We start from the raw sequence: 17,696 nt of genomic DNA, 5'->3' as shown, positions 1-17,696 counted from the left end.
CCGTTCATTGAGGAACTCAGTGTGCCACTCAACATAAAAAATACACCTACAGTACACAATCTGAACAATAAGTCTTCTTAAGCGACTGAATATTATTCTAAATGGCCGTGGTAAGACCCTTTGGCTTAAAGAGTCAAACTTCTCTCTGACTCTTACGACCTCTGTATTTCTGTCAGAGCTCAGAGGCCAACGTAATCAGAACGGACATGGGTGAAATGAGAAAACGGAAACCCTGCAGAGCCTTGCATTAAATTTTATGATGCTGTATAAAAAGAGCGTGGGCTATGACACGCCGCACCATCCCTCATTCTCAGCAGGGGTGTCGTAATTGGTGCCCCCCCACCAATTACGATGCCCCCCGGTTGACTACCTAGGACTGGAGTAGGAAATAACACACCAAAAAACCTAAAAGAGGCATGATTTTGTCATTTTCTATTTATTTGTAATAATTGTCAGTCCGTAAACTCAAATACTATTAATTGTTTCAGAGACTGAGCTCTGTAATTTAAAAAAACAAACAAAAAGAAAGGACAAGGCTCTGTGAGGTCCCACTTATTCCTTCTAAAATGTGCAAAGTTATTTTGTCTGCCTGACTTCACCTGCTCAACTATTAAGTCAGTGAACTGAGCTGAGCAACTGCTGATGCCGGAGCACCTGTTGTTCCAGAGAGAGCAAAATCAGGTTAACAAAAATTAGCAAGAGAAAGGGAATGGCAGCAAACAAAGGGGACATTTTCTGTTGATTAATTTCTTTGAGAAATAAAGTGAGGTAGGTAGGTATCCAGCATGGAGCGTACAATCATAGCATATCCTAAATTTATCAGCATACCAGCTACAATTTCATATAGCAACTCATTTAGCATGACAGTGAATTCAAGGAACAGTGGCGTCTGAAAGTTATTACAATCATTTTATATCAAGGGTTCGCAGATGTCTGTAAAGGCAGTTCAAATGTGATATTTAGCCTTTCCCGGTAAACTAGCATCGCACATTTGGGATAAATGGATATACTGCAACAGCAAAATTCTTATGATAACATTAGTTTCATGCTGGCTTATAACTGAGACCGCAACGGCTTTCAAAACACAAGACACGTTAATTCCAGATGATCCACTAGCTCTTTCACAGTGTTGGAAGAATATAAGATCACAGTACATTTAAAATCTAACAAATGGTTCTATTCTTCACTTGTAAATTGTAAAAAAAATTATGATAGAAACAAGCCTAAACGAGACATATTCATTTAAAAATCTTACCTTATATTTCACCTTTGCCCAGGATGTTGTTTTTGGTGTTGTTAGATTGTTGGTCATACTCAAATAAAATTTTGGTTGGCAAGGAAGAACATTTTGAAGCAGAGCATATACAGAAGTATTTTTCCACTTTCTTAAACATTGGAAGATAATGGCATTTTAAAGGTCCAGTGTGTAGAATTCATGCTATTTAGAATAATGGGAAAGCAGATTGTAAAAAAATTACAGACTGCACTGCTTTCCTCTGCCTTTCCCAAGCATGTCAGGGAAGTATGGTGACCTTTGAATACAGGAAAGGATGTTGTTGTTGAGTCTGACAAATTGTGTGATCATTGGAATTTGGATTGGAATGGACTGAAAGTTGGTCTTATATATGCGCAAACTGACGATGAGTTGAACTCATGCAACATGTGTATGTGATGCTCAAGCATGTCTTGAATAACCCTGGTGTAAACAGACCATTTTCACAGCAGATATTTGTTGACATTAAAAAAGTAGAACAAACAGAGGTTTTACCAGAAACATTAATAAGGATGCCACTGCAGGTTTAAGAGAGCCAGAGTCATGCTATTGTTCAAGTGTAAGGGTTGGTCACAATATATACTTGACACTTTAACCTGTGAAAACTGTTTTTACTCTCATTATTTTAAAAATGCATACATGTATCCTGTATTTCCTGGATGTGTTCCAATAAAGTGACCTGAAAATAATTATACTGTATGGTCTTGATATTTGCATGGTATTGTACTTATGGCTAATGTATTTAATTTTCTGCCAATAAACCATGTTTACAACACACTGGTTTATTGTGTAAGTGTTGTCTGAGGTAATATTGAAGCACCTTCTACTTTTTAATGGGTTTCTAGTACATTATGGTCATCATTTTTATTTTTTTACTTCTTATTAAAAAAAGTGAAAAGATTTGATCATCAATTCTTTTAGAGACAAAATCAATAATAGTCAAAAAGGTAAAATTATCTTAAATTGATCACAGCAACGCCTTTTAATATTATCTATAAATATTACAAAGTGTGACATCATTAATCATGTTGGTAGCAATGTTGCTGATGATATGAGACAAGGGGAGTTAATCTAGAAGAAACAAAAATATATTCTGACCATTAATTTACAGGGAGCATTATCTGAAAGGAGCTCAGCCTGTGCCTGTCCTCTAGCTTGTAGAAGGTTCTGTCCATGTTGTATTGTTGGATTTTTTCATAAATAATACCAACTGGGATGTTTACTCTTAGATTGTTGTATTTGTCCTGTTAATCAAGAGACAATCACTGATTGAACATGTCTGCCTTTTCATTCATCATATAGATGTAAAAGTAGACTTGAGCTGTGTATGGGGAAACTATTACAGCTGCAACGATTCTTTGACTATAAATGTGTTACTAATACTAGTCGTACAAACTATTTTGATTCGGTTTTAGAGTTTTTGAAATAATTAAAACAAGCTTTCTGATTTTTCAGCTTCTTACTGTAAATGTGAATATTTTCCAGTTTCATTGCTCCACTTGACAAATAAATCATTAAAACCGATACATTTAGATCATAATTTTGAGGTTTGGGGAACACCCATCAATATTTTTCAACATTTTCTGACATTTTATGGACCATGAACAAATACTCCATTAATCGACAGATGACAATTATGAAAATAATTGTAGCTGCTCTAGAAACTATTAACTGGCTTTTAGGTAAGGTTTTTCATTGTGTTTGGACCAAAGGAGACAAGGGCAGGTTGCACATGGACTGATCAATGCCATCTTTGACAGTGACAATGATGAAAAAAGGAGAGAAATATTTGATTCCTGTAAATTGCTCTGCAGGAAGGCTTTTACTCACAAAAACCTCAAGGGAGGATATTTATATTAGCAGGGATGGGACCAAGATATAAAGAATCAAATAAAAACAGTAATATTTGGTTAATTAATTAGCTTACAAGCTTTGTAAAAACATCATGCAAAACATCACCACAAGCTGATAAACTGGAGTACCGACTGCACTCCTTGTAAAATAATGTGCTAATATTTTACACAGATGTACACTAAATGGAGTCAAAGAAGAAAAACTGCTCCATAGTAAGTTTCTAAATGAGCTGAGGGGATGTCTGTTCAAAATAGGTAAAATTCAAAAAGAAAGAAGTCGTCACAGACTTTTCTCAGAAAGGGAAATATTATAGTAAATGTACACGGACAGAAATAACTGAACTACTGAAAAATACCAAGAATAATTCAACTCCTCTCAGCATTTTCACATATTCACCGCCTCTGGTTTACTTGAGTCACTCTTAAGTATTTCTTCATGTTATTTTTGACAGGAAAGCTTTTTCTCAAGAAGCAGTTTCTCCCTCAAGAAACAGACCAAGTAATGTAGAAACATATCCCAATTTATTAATTAATGACTACTTTAACTTTACTTTAACAACTGAAGTGTATATGGTTAAAATGACCTTATCGTCTTATTATAGTAGCATCATTGCAGTGCATACGCAAATGCTGACTGATCTGGAAAGTTCCATTCAGATCCAGTCTCATACAACCCCTGGCTGCCCTGCTCTGACCTGTGGCTTTCCCCTGGCCTCCCCCTGAGCACAGTCTCATGCTATGATCCTCTAATGCCAACACCCGTGTGTGGCAGGAACAGTCATCTGCAAACTCATTGTACTGGTAATGTACTCCTGCTGTAGAGATGGACTCAGATGGTAATGGTGTATTCTCATGGAGATGTGCAAGGATACCCCCAAAAACCCTGGCACACCGGTTTCTACTGGATTACCTTCAAGTCTCAACTCTTCCACTCTGCATCTCAATTGCTTTCTCCACGAGAGGCTGACAGCGATAATCCCTCCCTTGACGTGAGTCTGAAGGATCTGCCGAAGTCAGTACAAGACATGGAGAGGAGCAGAGTCAGTCAAGATGATGGATGACTAAGTCCCAACAGTCTTATAAAATATCACTGTGAGAAACTCAGGTGAAGTAGAATATCTTTTTCTTGTCTTTTCCATATTCTTACAAACATAACCTCTCACACCTTGTCCATACCCAGATCTCTACAGAAGCAGAACCCAGGCTAATTCAACAATTTAGTTTCAGAACACATTTTGTTTGCTATGTTTATGCCTGTTATTGACACCAACTGGCAGTTTTTGAAGTCCTACAAAGCATAGATACAACATAAAATATAAAAACACTACTAAAATAATGTTGTATAAAAATACGACTTGAGAATGACCTTACATCTGACATGGAGCTCAAAACCTCATCTGAACCAAGACTTTGTTTTGAAATAAAAAAAAAAGTGCTTCATTCTCATCACAGTCACCACTGACAAACAGTAAATGTACTGAGGTCCTGCACACTCATCACCACTTCAATGCCAAATGCACCAAATTACCCCATCCCTACAGCTGCTCTCATAATTACAGAAGACGTTTTCCTGTTCACATATCATCACATACAAATGGCTCTTGAAAGAGTGGCCTGAATCAGTTTGCAATTCCAGCCTAATCACAGTGACTCACAACAGATCAGACAAGTAGAGGGGTAGAGGACTGGAGGCCCAATCTGCAAGTCAAACACAGGAAAGCTCCATGTTACCTTTCTGCATGCACTCAGTAATCTTAAGCTTTTCCTGCTGTAAATCAACACCTCACTGTGTGGAAAGCCCCAGCTGAGGTAAGATAAATGAGGATTGTGGAGACTTAGGCACATATAAGATTCATCTATTGTCCTTCATTTCTTGTACGTCCAGCCTAACAGCAGTGGCATCATCTTTCTCTGAAGTTCCTCTTGGGTTATTGACCTCACTTAGAATTTGAATTCTAAGAAATTAAAAGAAAGAAAATCTACATGTTCTGAGAAAAGGCAGGATGCTAGTCATAAAGAATAATAATTTTATTCGTTTTTTGAGATCTGTGGAAAACTGCTTGAGTTAATTTAATACAAATGTCATTTGTATTAAATAGTAATAGTCATTTCTAAAAATTTATGATTTCTATCTATAAAAATCTATAAACTTTAAACACTTTTTAAAAGATGTTCCGTACGTCTTAAAAAAACTATTCAGTATGAAGCCTCTTCAGATATTGATCAAAGCCTCAGTGTTAGAATTCTCAAACAATGCCCAGGTTTGACACATGGTTTGTATTGAAAAGAAGACATTTGCACGTTAGTCATAGGACGTAAGAAATCTAACAAGTCTGATCAGACACACAGCTCCATCTGACCTGGTTATCAGTTTTTGTTATCAGCCCAAAGACATCGAAGGAGAAGTTTACTGTGACTTTGGCAGTTCAAAGGAAAACTGTCTTTATTACTGCCCTACTAGTGCAGACAGAAGGTTGTAGGTTTAACCTTTGCATGGTGAGAAAACAAGAGTGAAGCCCATCTACCAGAGAATCGGTTTCACACTTATACACACAAAGAACTAATACATCAACTGTGAAATGTCCTAAACACACAGTGATTTGAAAAGCAGTTGAAAAAGGAAAAATAATATCCTTGATCAAAGAACTTATTTTCCACTGTTTTAGTCCAGCTCTAAAAAGCAATATCAGAAACTCAGAGATGCATAATGGAAACTTTAAGCCACTTAAGTGCAAAATGTCCTAAAAAGGTAATCTGCAGTTTGTCTACATTATATTTCCAGCAATTAAAAAAAACTCTCAGGTGTTACTCATTTTTTTACAGGGGTGACGGAAATGGCTGCTGACATTTTAGAGCCTTGTGACGTTTGAGCCTCACATAAAAAACCCTTCTGTCAAACAAAATTTCAGGAAACACGCTGTTGGCTATTTGTCATCCAGTGATTAGTGTTTAAAAAGTATTTTAAAAAAAGAAAGAAATGTAGATAATTTTAAAAATTAGCGGAGTCAGACATAATAACTACTTATGATGCACAACTCAGGTTGTATCAAACCTTAATGAAACTTAATGGAAGAATTTGGGGGCACTCCCTGTTCCATCAATGGGATTATCAACATGTGTTATGATTACAAGACTAACTGAGTTACATATTAACCAAAAGATACCAAGGCACTGAGGTTTTTAAGTATTTTTTTATCTTCAGTTACTCAAATGTGCTTTGAAAAAGCAAAGGCCTGCTAAATACACACACACACATACACTCATACAGACAAAGAGAGAGAGAGAGAGATCTAGTCACCAGATGTATGCTTTGTGTCACTATAAAATCCATGGTCTTTTAAAAAATAATAATAAAAAAAAAAAAAAGAAAAGAAAAATACAGGTTACACCTCAACATGTGATTCAGTGTATTCACAGGTTAGGGAGATCAAAAATAGTAAAACATACTCAACATTATGACATTTTCAGTATGTAATCATTGTATATTTCAAATTCCTTTATTACAGTAGGTAACAAGTTCTGTAAGGCCTTCCACTCAGAGAGGTCACAGTCACTGCTGTGAGTGTGTGTGTTTTTCCGTGTGTACCAAATACCTGACTGGCAAAAGGCAGGAAAATTAATTGTGTAGTATTTTATTATGTCACGTGAGACTGAAATCCTCACAGCCAAAGTCCAACAGTTACTTCAGTCGCTCATAAAGACAAACACTATTCTGTCGGAGGCCTCCTGAAGTAGCAAACACAGACTCAGCCTAAATATTAAAAAACTGTTTGTATTTTCATTAAAGTAAAAACACAGAGCTCAAGAAAAACGGCTGGTAAATGTTGATTACGTTCAAAACATTTCACAAGGATCAATCAAAAACAGCAATTATTTTATAAAAGGATGAGACTAAAAAACAACAACAATTAAAGTAAGACACTTCAAAACAATCAACAGTTTTGTAGACTGTCAACTGTAGAGATGTATGAACAAATTAGAAATTCACAAAAAGATGATTTGATAAACTGTAGTCCAATTAATTAATGGATGAATTGATGAATAAATAAATGTATGAACAAATAACTGTATAAATAAAATGAGTAAATATTTTTCACTGCAATTCCTACAATTTTCAAGCACATTTTTAATTGAGTGAAAAAACGAGTGAAAGGCATGGTTTTGAAAATGTGTAGCACCTTAAATGTAACAGCAACTTTGTCAGCCACTGTTCATTCAGGGCATGGACAGGAACTGTGTGTGTGTGCGTGTGTGTTCAGTGCAGTGGGTGGGGACAGCTGCAGGTGTCTGAAATTAAGATTATTTTTGAACACCTGCTCAGTTAACGCTGGTGTGAAGGGTTAAAAATGAAAGACTGTCACCCATTCATAAGGTGAGTGAAAGTGAGAGTGAGAGTGAGGGAGGCACAGAATGAGAGGTGACAGTGGAAAGACCTCAGTGAGGAAGGAAGCTGACGGTTGACAAGTTGGGGGAAACTTCCTTTAGAAGAAGCGGGCAGCGAGTCAAACTGAAACCTGTCAATAACCAATGATGTGCTGCTCTGAGTGTGCAGCTCAATGAACAGTGACTGCAAGAGGGGACAGGTCTTTCACAACACACGCATGCACACACAGGTTTGTACAGCTAACCTAAACCTAACCACAATTCAAATCTAGAAAACCAAATCTAATGGTCCTCATTAGGACCAGGTTTTGGTCTCCGTGAGGATTAGTGGTCCTGACAAGATCAGTGTTTATGCCAGAAAAGGAAGTAACACATGCACATACACAATACTCCTTATACATTTTAATAATAAACTTATTCTCGTTTGTAGCAGAAAAGCTATGAAAGAATCACACTCTAAAAATGTTATACCGTAAAAATGAATATGTAAAAGTTGATTTAAACATCATTTTTGACTGAATACTTTTGTCATAATTTATTTTAGAGACAAAGTAAATATCAAAACAGGCAAGACAGTAAATATCCAAACAGGCAAGATGGCATTGAAGAGAGCTGATGCAATCTCATCGCCTTATTTCAACAAGTGTGTGACAGCGAGAGAACAAGAGCGCATGAGTGTGAACATGAATGTGTGTGTGTGTGTGTGTGTGTACGTGGGTGAGTGAGCGTTGTAAATGGCACTCCCACCGGCAGGTGTGCTGAGGGCAGTTTCCAGCTGCAGCCCCTGGCATCTCTACAAGGACACCCATCGTGGCACTCATCAGCTCCCACACCCAACACACACCAAGGCTCTTTCACATCTTCTATTACATCCAGCACTTATTTAAAATAAAAAGCCTAGAGGCTATATGTGAGTGCAGATCTTACATTTTGCATTTTTCTTGAAAAAGTTTTAGTGGTTTTACAGTTTCAAAAAAGTCTGTATTTTCACTCCATGATAAATGCAATCTTACAAGCTTAAATCTTAATGTGGTGTATACATATACATGTATCTTCAACACTGCACTAAGCTATACAATGATGATGTTCCAGCCGGACCTGAGAAAACACTGACAAATCAATTTCCATTTTCCTCAAAAACACAATTTCTCTTTCCCCCTTAGAGCTCCCAGGCCGGACACATGAAAAACCTTTTTTTATCAAAAAGATAAAAGTCTCATCTACACACCCAGAAGCAGCCCTTTCTTTTGGCTTGTACTCCCTATGAGATCAGATAGACAGTTAATAACTGTCTATGTCCATGCTAAATCAAAGATAGAGCAGAGAGGAGGTTTCTATGATAGACAAGAGTTCATCTTGTCCTGTGAAGCAGCCAGAACATGTTCATGCCCATAGTCATCCAGTGGAAAAATCCCTGCCATTAATCACTGTGTAGACTACAGCAGAATAAGGAGCCAAAATGAGAACAAAGTGGGACAAAACCTTTGTTACACACAAACCATTTAAACTACAAATCATCTTTAAAAGTTGCCATGTTTAATTCAAAGCCCCACTGACTCTGTGTGACTGTCATCACAGTCTGAAAAAGCAGGAGGCAGATTTCACACAAAGGAATATAAATGACCTTAACAGCACATGACCACCCAAAAGGTCCCTCAATTGTAAAATCCTCTGTCACGCTCACAACAGACACTGACAGGTACACACATACGTACACACCCGTTGAGATTACTCACCCAATGAGAGAGACCATCTGCACTTTGTGTCTGCTCAAGGTGACGATCACAAACAGTTTCTGTATGACAAAGACAGAGAAAGATCAAGTCAGTTACTGAACCATGAGGTCAAAGCAGTGTGTGCATCATAGTTTCATCAGTAACACACACACACACACACACACACACACACACACACACACACACACACACACACACACACACACACACACACACACACACATCATATACCAAATATCATCATTTCCAAAAGCCATGCCATGCACCACACAGACCAGTTTGGTCTTAGCAGCCACAAAGACCCCCCTTTGTCATGACAGGCAAGAAAATTAAAGCCCTAGGTTCTATGACACACCACTGACACAGTACACTAGGTCAGCATATCACACTGGCTGTCATCATCAAGTGTGTGTGTGAAGGATGGATGATAAAGGAGTGGAGAAATCAAAGGAGATGTGTCATTGCTTCACAGGAGGCCTGGACGTTGGCTCCGGTCTGGTCTGATTCCTGCTTAGTCACTAGGCCAGAGAGGATAGACAGCTATTCTGGCTCTGTTGGCCTTATGAAGCAGGAGCATGTGCCAACAAATGGACCAGATTTTTCAAGGTCCTTTACTTGCCCTCTGAATTGTTGTAGGCTAGTTTATCCTTATAAACAAACACATTATTGCAAGCAAAAAAAAGTGGGTTGATCCGGGAACATCTAGGTTGCCTTCAACATGCCATTAGAAAAGGCTTAACCCAACAGAGCTTTTGGCGGGTCCATCATTACAAACTTGTGTTGTGCAGAAAAGGATTGTTCAAACCCACAGAACCTTATTTTAAATTCTAGTCCAGATCCCAAGGCTTCCAAAGACACTAAATATATACTACTGAATTACAGGGAAAAGTGTATAAAATGATACACAAGACATCTAGAATTTTCCATTTTATGTAATGATGGAGCCATAAAAATGTCATCTTAGATATGAATATTTTACTCAATAAGAATGCATAGCTTCAATTAGGGCAGTGGGGCACCAGCAGAACATATTGTATATTATGTTAAACATTGTTTTATAGCATAGGGTTGGCTTAAGATGCTTTTGCAAAATGCTTAATGTATTAGATGAAATGAAATGCTTCTATGTGACAAGAAGATCATATCTTTACTTTTACAATTACTGGCATTCAATACTATAGAGATTTATTCAGTGTGTAAAATTCTCTGATTTGTCTGGATTATGGAAGTGTAATATTCACAAGATACAGATTTGTTCCAACATAATTGGAAGATATATATAAAATAAAATTTAAACTTAACCAATAAATGTGTTATTGGACTATATATTATAGGCTACAATAAAAATGTGCAGGCCTCATTTTTATATGGTTATACTGCACTATTGTGATATGCAGACACTGCACTAAGATATCACAACGGATACATTATTAATCTCATTAAAACTGTGACAGGGCCTTTTAACAGTAATAGTGTTGATGTTAGGAAAACCCGTCATGTGGTCATCCATATTGTACACTGCTTGACTAAGGTGGGTGTTCACATCAAATCTGTCTCCTTTCAATAAGACCTATTATCTGTGTCTTACACATAAATACAAACACTGATTCATTTGCACCCACATCTCCTTAATACACACATGCAACTTAACTATCCAGAGACAACAAAATGGCTAATAGAAAAGAAAAGATGACTTATGCGTCTGCCTGGAAGCTAATGATGACACAGCGTGGACTTGGTGAATTCATTTTCAAGCCGATACGAGTGACACACATACCTGTCATCACCACTTTGTCACACATACACACGAGGGGGGAACATGACATCAGTTCTCATAGTTATTTACACAATATAAGAACTACGAGCTGCACTGGAGAATTTACGGTGAAATAGAAGTGACAGCACCCTGCTTTAAAATTGGATAATACAGTCATTCATGTCAAAGGGTGTTCTCTTATTTCACTCTTGCAAAATAAAGGTCTACTTTCTCTGCCACACCTCTACTCCTATCTCAAAAGCCTGAAATGAGTATTTCCATGGCAACAGCCAGAATCTAACAATGACAAGCTGCATTACAAACCAGCTGATGTCAACATTCAAGAGCTTGAAAGACATACTAGGTGGAAACAGCCCATAATTGAAAGAGTGATGAGAATACACCTGAAGCGCAGGTGCAAACTCTGCTCTCTCTTAAACCCCTTTTGTTCCATCTTAGCTCATGAAAGAGAACATCACCTACTGTTTATGAGCTTTCATCTTATACTTGTTGTTTTCTGCTCACTCTTAACTACTAAGCTACTGAATAATTTGCATTATGAATGAAATGTGAGGCTGAAGAAAATGAAACCAGGAGGGACTGGGGGGCCCAGACATGCCGGAGGGTCCGGTGAAGTCTTTCTGTGGCATAGGGAGGAAGGCACCTCTGTCAGAAGAGGCCCCTGGGACTCCATGGGTATAATCTGGTCCTGTGTGTGTGACTGTGTTGGCCATGCCTGCAACCCCCACTCCCCTACACCCCATCTCTCCTTCTCTCTTTCTACATCACCTCCCACAGACAATGTTTATCTGCTTTAGCTCACACTCACTAGGTTCACTGCTAACCCCTCCACCTTTTTCCTAGTGTGGTGCAGGACAATGCATTTTGCGTATGGTAAGGAACGAGGCCGAGTGGAAAAAAAGCTTAGCGTTTAACCCTTCCTCTCTGTGTCACAATGAGCAAACTCCAGCTTTTGCTTAGAAAACAGAAAGTTGAGCCCCTGACGGTAATCACAGACATACTGCAAATTCCTGGACGCAAATTGAGGATTTTCCAGGATTAGAAGAAACGTTTTTTGATGCCAAGTCTCTTAACAGCAGTTTCTTATTCAAGGGTTAGGATGGATGTCTCACTTTCCTATAAATTCTCAGTGAGCTGTCGTCTGACCAGTCTACTGTACAATGCACTGAGGCTGCAGCAGCTGCAGTCACAAAATGGTTGACTCTCCCTACTATGCCTCCACAAAATGGCCTCCTCACTACAAGCTGAGAATAGTAGGAGAGATGCTGTTCATGAGTGTGATTCATTATTAATTACACAGATCCCACTGAACACTGAAGATGCAAACCTTTAACTTTCACACACAAAAAACTTTCTCTGCAGCAATAAAGAGAAAACATGGAAGACAGAAGAGTACTACATACTGTACATACTGTGCTGTCACACCCTGCTTCACCACATCTAAGTAAAACATTTTTAAATTAATATTAAATATGTTTTTATATTCTTTAATGCAGCTTACCTGGATGTGCATGTTAATTTGCCAATGAGAGAAGCAAAAAAAGAAAGAAAAAAGAATCCAGAACAGGACCAGAAAATGTCCACAATATTCCTTCCAAGACCAAGAAAGGATATGGTTTCTGTTGAAAACAAAGTGGACCATTTTAATAGTATAATATTATAATATAATATGTTTAATACATTTTTAAATACATGCAGTATTTTCTTTTATTAAGTAGCATTCTCATCTCACTACCTAGGTATCCATTTGGCTAGTTACCGACAATGCCACAAGAAAAAGTACAATTATTATTAGTTTAATTATTCTTTGTTCATACTGTACTGAATAATTACTTCTAATTCCCTCTGACTTGTGAATACATGTAAATATAGGTTATGTTTAGACAGGAAAAAAATATTAAGGCTGCTAAACATCATTGGTGGAGTGAAGATTATTTTATGGGGGGGATAATGATTTTACTCACAGAGGCATAGGCCATAATTCCAAGAAACCCAAAATTGTGGACACATCTCTGCACTCATCAGCAATTTTACTCTGGAGGCAAAGTCCTGAAAAAAATGACAAAATGTGATTAAACTTTCACCACAACCTTGATGTTAAGCTGGTACAGGTCACATAGATAACATTAACTATACAGTAAATATGTTATACACAGGACACATCACAGATCTACTTTGTATACTTTCACAAAATGGCAAATTACAAAAAGCTATTATTTTCTTAAATTTTACTGCTGCAGTGCCTCTTTGACACGTCTTTTTAAATATTTGATTATGTCTGAGAGATAAGCTACAGTTTGAAAAGATTGACTGTATTTCAAATGTATTCATTTCTAGTAGATTTCAGACAGATAAGGGAAATCAGTCATTTGTATTGTGAGCCATTTATTAAACAACAAATTAGAGTTTAAATTAAAAGTTTTTCCCCCCAAGTGTTTTCCAAGCATGTATGAGAAATGGGGAATATCACAGAGTGTGTGTGTGTGTGTGTTTGAGGGAGAGAGAGAGAGAGCGTGTGTATGTGTGTGTGAAAGAAATGTGTGGAACAAGCTCAAATGTTGTTTTTGAAGGGATTTTAGTAAATTATTTTAAACCCATGCACATGTCTTGCCAAAACAAATGCCAAACAACTTGATTTGAGAGAACATCACATAACGGGAATCTGCTCTTAGAATGTCTCCCTCATCTGAGTGTTGTTTTCAGTTTGTTTACTCATTTCTAGGTGTGCACTGATATTGAGTCTTTCCATTTTTTATCTAAAAACATGTTTGTGTTTGGAAGAAACGAAAAATGTTAGAAAAAAGTATTTTCTTCATCTGTGCCAATTTCTAAAAGAGTTCAAAGGAGCAGCAGCTGTGACAGACGCTCTCCCTATTTCATGTCCTGAGCAAAACAGTTGAATTAATTATTAAATAAGCTAGCATCTGACAAAACAAATGCTTCCCTCAGAAAATACATATATAGCAGAGCAAACTTATAAACTTCATTATTTTATTCAATTTTATTTTAATATAATGGGCATCAAAATGTGTTTCATCAAGTGAATTGTTCAATATCAGTCTCTAAATCTTTCTGAACATATTTTCAAAAGATAATATCTTTAAAACCAAGTATTCAAACATTATTTTTGTACAGCATTCACACAGATTTCATTCTAATTTAATAATGTTGTGCTAAATAAATGTGAAACGTACAAGTGACGATAAAATGGTGGGAAATGACTGATAACATTTATGACACAAAAAAAACAATAACTAAATAACAACCTTTTACAGATTTGATACACATTTAAATATGTGAATGAAAAATATCAGTTTCAATGTCCCTTTTAACCAATAATTTATAGCAGAAAATGCAGATTCACCTGCCATATAATGTAACATAATTACAAGGCGTATCTCTATAAACTGCCTCTTCATTGTAAACTATAAATTACAAACTAGTTTTAGTGTGAATGTTCCTAAACTCTGGTGCAAGTTATTTATTCCATTGTCACTGGGAACGTGAGATAAAGACAACAGACTGTTGTGACTCATAGATTCTTACATTTTTTCTGCAGGTCTTGCTCTATCCTTCCTGACAGCTCCACAAAAGCCTCTTTTCAAAGCATTGACACAGATTTTTTTCCAAATAACTTTTCTGGAAGGAGGATTAACCTCAGTTCGAGTTCTGGGAATATAGAAGGAATGCAGCGGGGGGAAACCCCTGATATAGGACTTTTCATATTTTTGGAAGACATATGTAGGTAAATAAATAAATAATTATTGTTTTCCATAGATTTGCCATTGTAAAATTAAACTGTTTAATTATTAAGTATTTTTCAAAGTAATTGTTTGATTCAGGGCTGATATAACTTTAAATGTATAACATTGTTTTATTTCCAGGCCTTGAAATGTTACAACATTGATCATTTGGGAGCAGATAAAATAGACAATGGCATTTATTCTTAATTATTATTGTTATTATTTCTAGATTTGTTTGAGCTTATATTTAACTCTTTAACCATGAAAAACAATACGATGTTTGTGGAATTATTGTTGCACAATTTATTTTTTGATACATCTTATACTGCATAACATTTACTGCCTCGTTTTAAATACCTTCGATAATATGTTGCATATAAAGACAAATGTGTTTAATGCATTCTGACATATTTTCTATATTTCAGCACTCAAATTGTATTATATATGGGATGCTTTAATTTATGTATTTATTGTGTGCATTAAGAACATGAAATATACATATTCTTTATTAATATCAACTTTTTGTGCCTTTTGTATTAAACTTCAAAACTTATTGCCTAGAACATTTTAATGTAAAAAAAATATTGTATTGATTTTCTTAACTACATGATTTGGCAGGCATTTGTTCCAAAGAGAGACAGCCTCTAAAGAACATACACACTTTTAAAGTAATTCCTGATACATTTTGTTTGTAATAATGACCTCAAGATTTTTATAAAGCTGTCTCCAGTTTAGTAGTTTTTATCCTGTTTTTTTGATTCTTTTTGTGCAGACAAGTTTGCACAAAATATCAATGAACTGTATATTTGAATTAAAACCTTTCAAAATAATTAATTGTCAGTAGACAGTGGATAGTTTAATTGTTGTAAATGTAAATATCCTCAATTCCTGTTTGTGAAAGCATCATAATTTACCAGAAATTTGAGTGATAAAGAATACTAAGAAAAATGTAAAACTAGTTTAATCCAAAAGACAAAAAAAATGGTTTTCTTGTAGAAAGTAAGGCCTCTGTTTCTGAAACACTGTTCTACTTAGAAACGATGAGAGAATCAGAAGGGGGCTGGCAATACACGATCATACCTAATATGGTCAACAACACCAGTACAGTTTTGATGACATTCTTTATGGGGTGCAACCCAGTGGACAGGAAATTTGAGAGACATGGGAGGTCCCCTAATAAGGTGATGGTGGGGGGAGCAAAAGGACACAGAATCTGATTGGTTCATGATTTGAATTTCTGCCTTCCCCGATGTCCAATCATGATGGTTTCTCCTTGGACAAGCCTGTAGATTTAATTCTAGTCAATCCCTCAGTGTGTGTGTTAGAGAGGGAAAGAAATAAAAAGTTGCTCAGCTGGAGGGAGACGGGGAGGAATGTGTATTACTAGTTCACAGCTGAACCGTTGGGGACTGTGTCTGAACCGGGGACATGGGACATGATCACAGACAGAACCAATCAGTGCCATGGAAACAGCCTGCTACTCCCATTCATTTAATGACATCATGACATGCATTGTTTACATTAATATAATATAGACAAGCTTTTGGCTTATGCAGTGAGAGCAAGCATGAACATATCACCACAGTGTGAACAAAGGGTCCCCGAGGAGGTAAAGGGGAGGGTGTAACAGTGTGTGTTTGTGTTTATGAACTTGCCAAGGGCTGCCTGCCACTTCCCGAACCCCCACCCCGCCTCCATCCCATCACTGGTGGCCTGTAGGGCTTGGCTAAGCGGCAATTACATTTGATAAGATCTTGTCAAGGGTGCAGCATCATTAAAACCATGGAGGTTTAGGTTCCAGGATTGGCTGCTCGAGCACAGATGCTTTACTCAGCAGTCTGCACAGTCACCCCCCATGGAGCCGACCTCTGTGGGGAATACTATTCAAATTTGATGTGATATCCCTTTGGATTTATGATTGGAGTGGCCACATTCTTAACGTTCAGTCTCTTACCAACAGCAGAGTGACTCCTCAGTTCCACCCTTGTTGAAATTTCTTCCTCTGGTTTTATCTTGTTTCACCGATTGGCTACACTGCCCCCCCGTGATTCTTGGTGGTAATGCTCTGTACGTTTGTTCTGCCCTCATATATGATAAATTAACATTCGAAAACATAAGAAATACAGGGGTATTCATGATGAGATTAGCATTAAAGAAATTATGTAATATTAAAAATATTAAATTATCTGGTAAATGGCCAAAAAATGTGTCCTAGAGGGAAATTTGTGAAGACGAACTGCAGTGAGTTTTACATTTATTATGATGATTTGAAGGTCTGTTTCCAGATTTCAGGTGACGACAGTTAATCTAAGAAATAGTTTTTCACCCCAAAGCATTAACCATTTCTAAATTTTAAGCAGCATTCTTTTTTTATATTGGTGTATGTTGATACACTGAATGTAAACAGGGTCAGTTCCAAGCATTCAGATTTTAATTTAACTATGGCAGTGGAGTTTGGTCTCTGCCCGTTTTTCATCTTAAATAGATTATTGCATTATGTGACATGATATCTGTTTATTATGGATTTTCATTGTGAACAAGTTGGCAAAGGAAGCATGTTCAGTATGGCTTTGAATGAACTGGCAGGGTACAGCGTTCGAATAACAGACAAAAAGCAGGCAGTGACAAGGCATCGCTCTCCATGTGGAAAAAAGTGTCAGCGAAGGAAAAATCTATGCATAGCCTATACACAAGTCAACACCCACACACATTTTTTTCTCTGCTGCTCTCTGCTTTCTTTTTTTCTCAATGAAAGTCTTTCACACTGAAGACACACAGCTCCGGAGTGGCCATGAGCCCCACGACATGAAGACGGTTAAAGTTCATCTCATTAACTCCTGACAAGCCCGCGCCTGCGCTCTCTGACATAAGTGGAGTGATTACGGAGTCCTGATGTATTCAAAGCTACAGTCGTTTTTCAAGAAAAGAAAA

General features: G+C 37.0%; 1 protein-coding gene across 5 annotated transcripts in view; it reads right to left on the bottom strand.

Moving 5' to 3' along the window:
- LOC131458514 (vacuole membrane protein 1-like) overlaps positions 1-17,696 on the bottom strand; it is a 62,046-nt gene that overhangs the window by 11,417 nt on the left and 32,933 nt on the right. For 4 of the 5 annotated variants that reach the window (XR_009240099.1, XR_009240098.1, XR_009240100.1 and 1 more), the window contains 3 exons: positions 12,987-13,071; positions 12,524-12,641; positions 9,246-9,304 (listed from right to left, as the gene is read on the bottom strand). The gene's annotated coding sequence lies outside the window, so the exon portion shown is untranslated. Of the gene's footprint in view, positions 1-3,629; positions 4,131-9,245; positions 9,305-12,523; positions 12,642-12,986; positions 13,072-17,696 lie in introns of those variants that run through there. The other variant, XR_009240102.1, reaches the window with a different exon arrangement.

This window comes from Solea solea, chromosome 4 (assembly GCF_958295425.1).
Source record: "Solea solea chromosome 4, fSolSol10.1, whole genome shotgun sequence".
NCBI lineage: Eukaryota > Metazoa > Chordata > Actinopteri > Pleuronectiformes > Soleidae > Solea > Solea solea.
The sequence above is the reverse complement of the archived record's forward strand: the minus strand, read 5'-3'. Positions and strand labels throughout refer to the sequence as shown.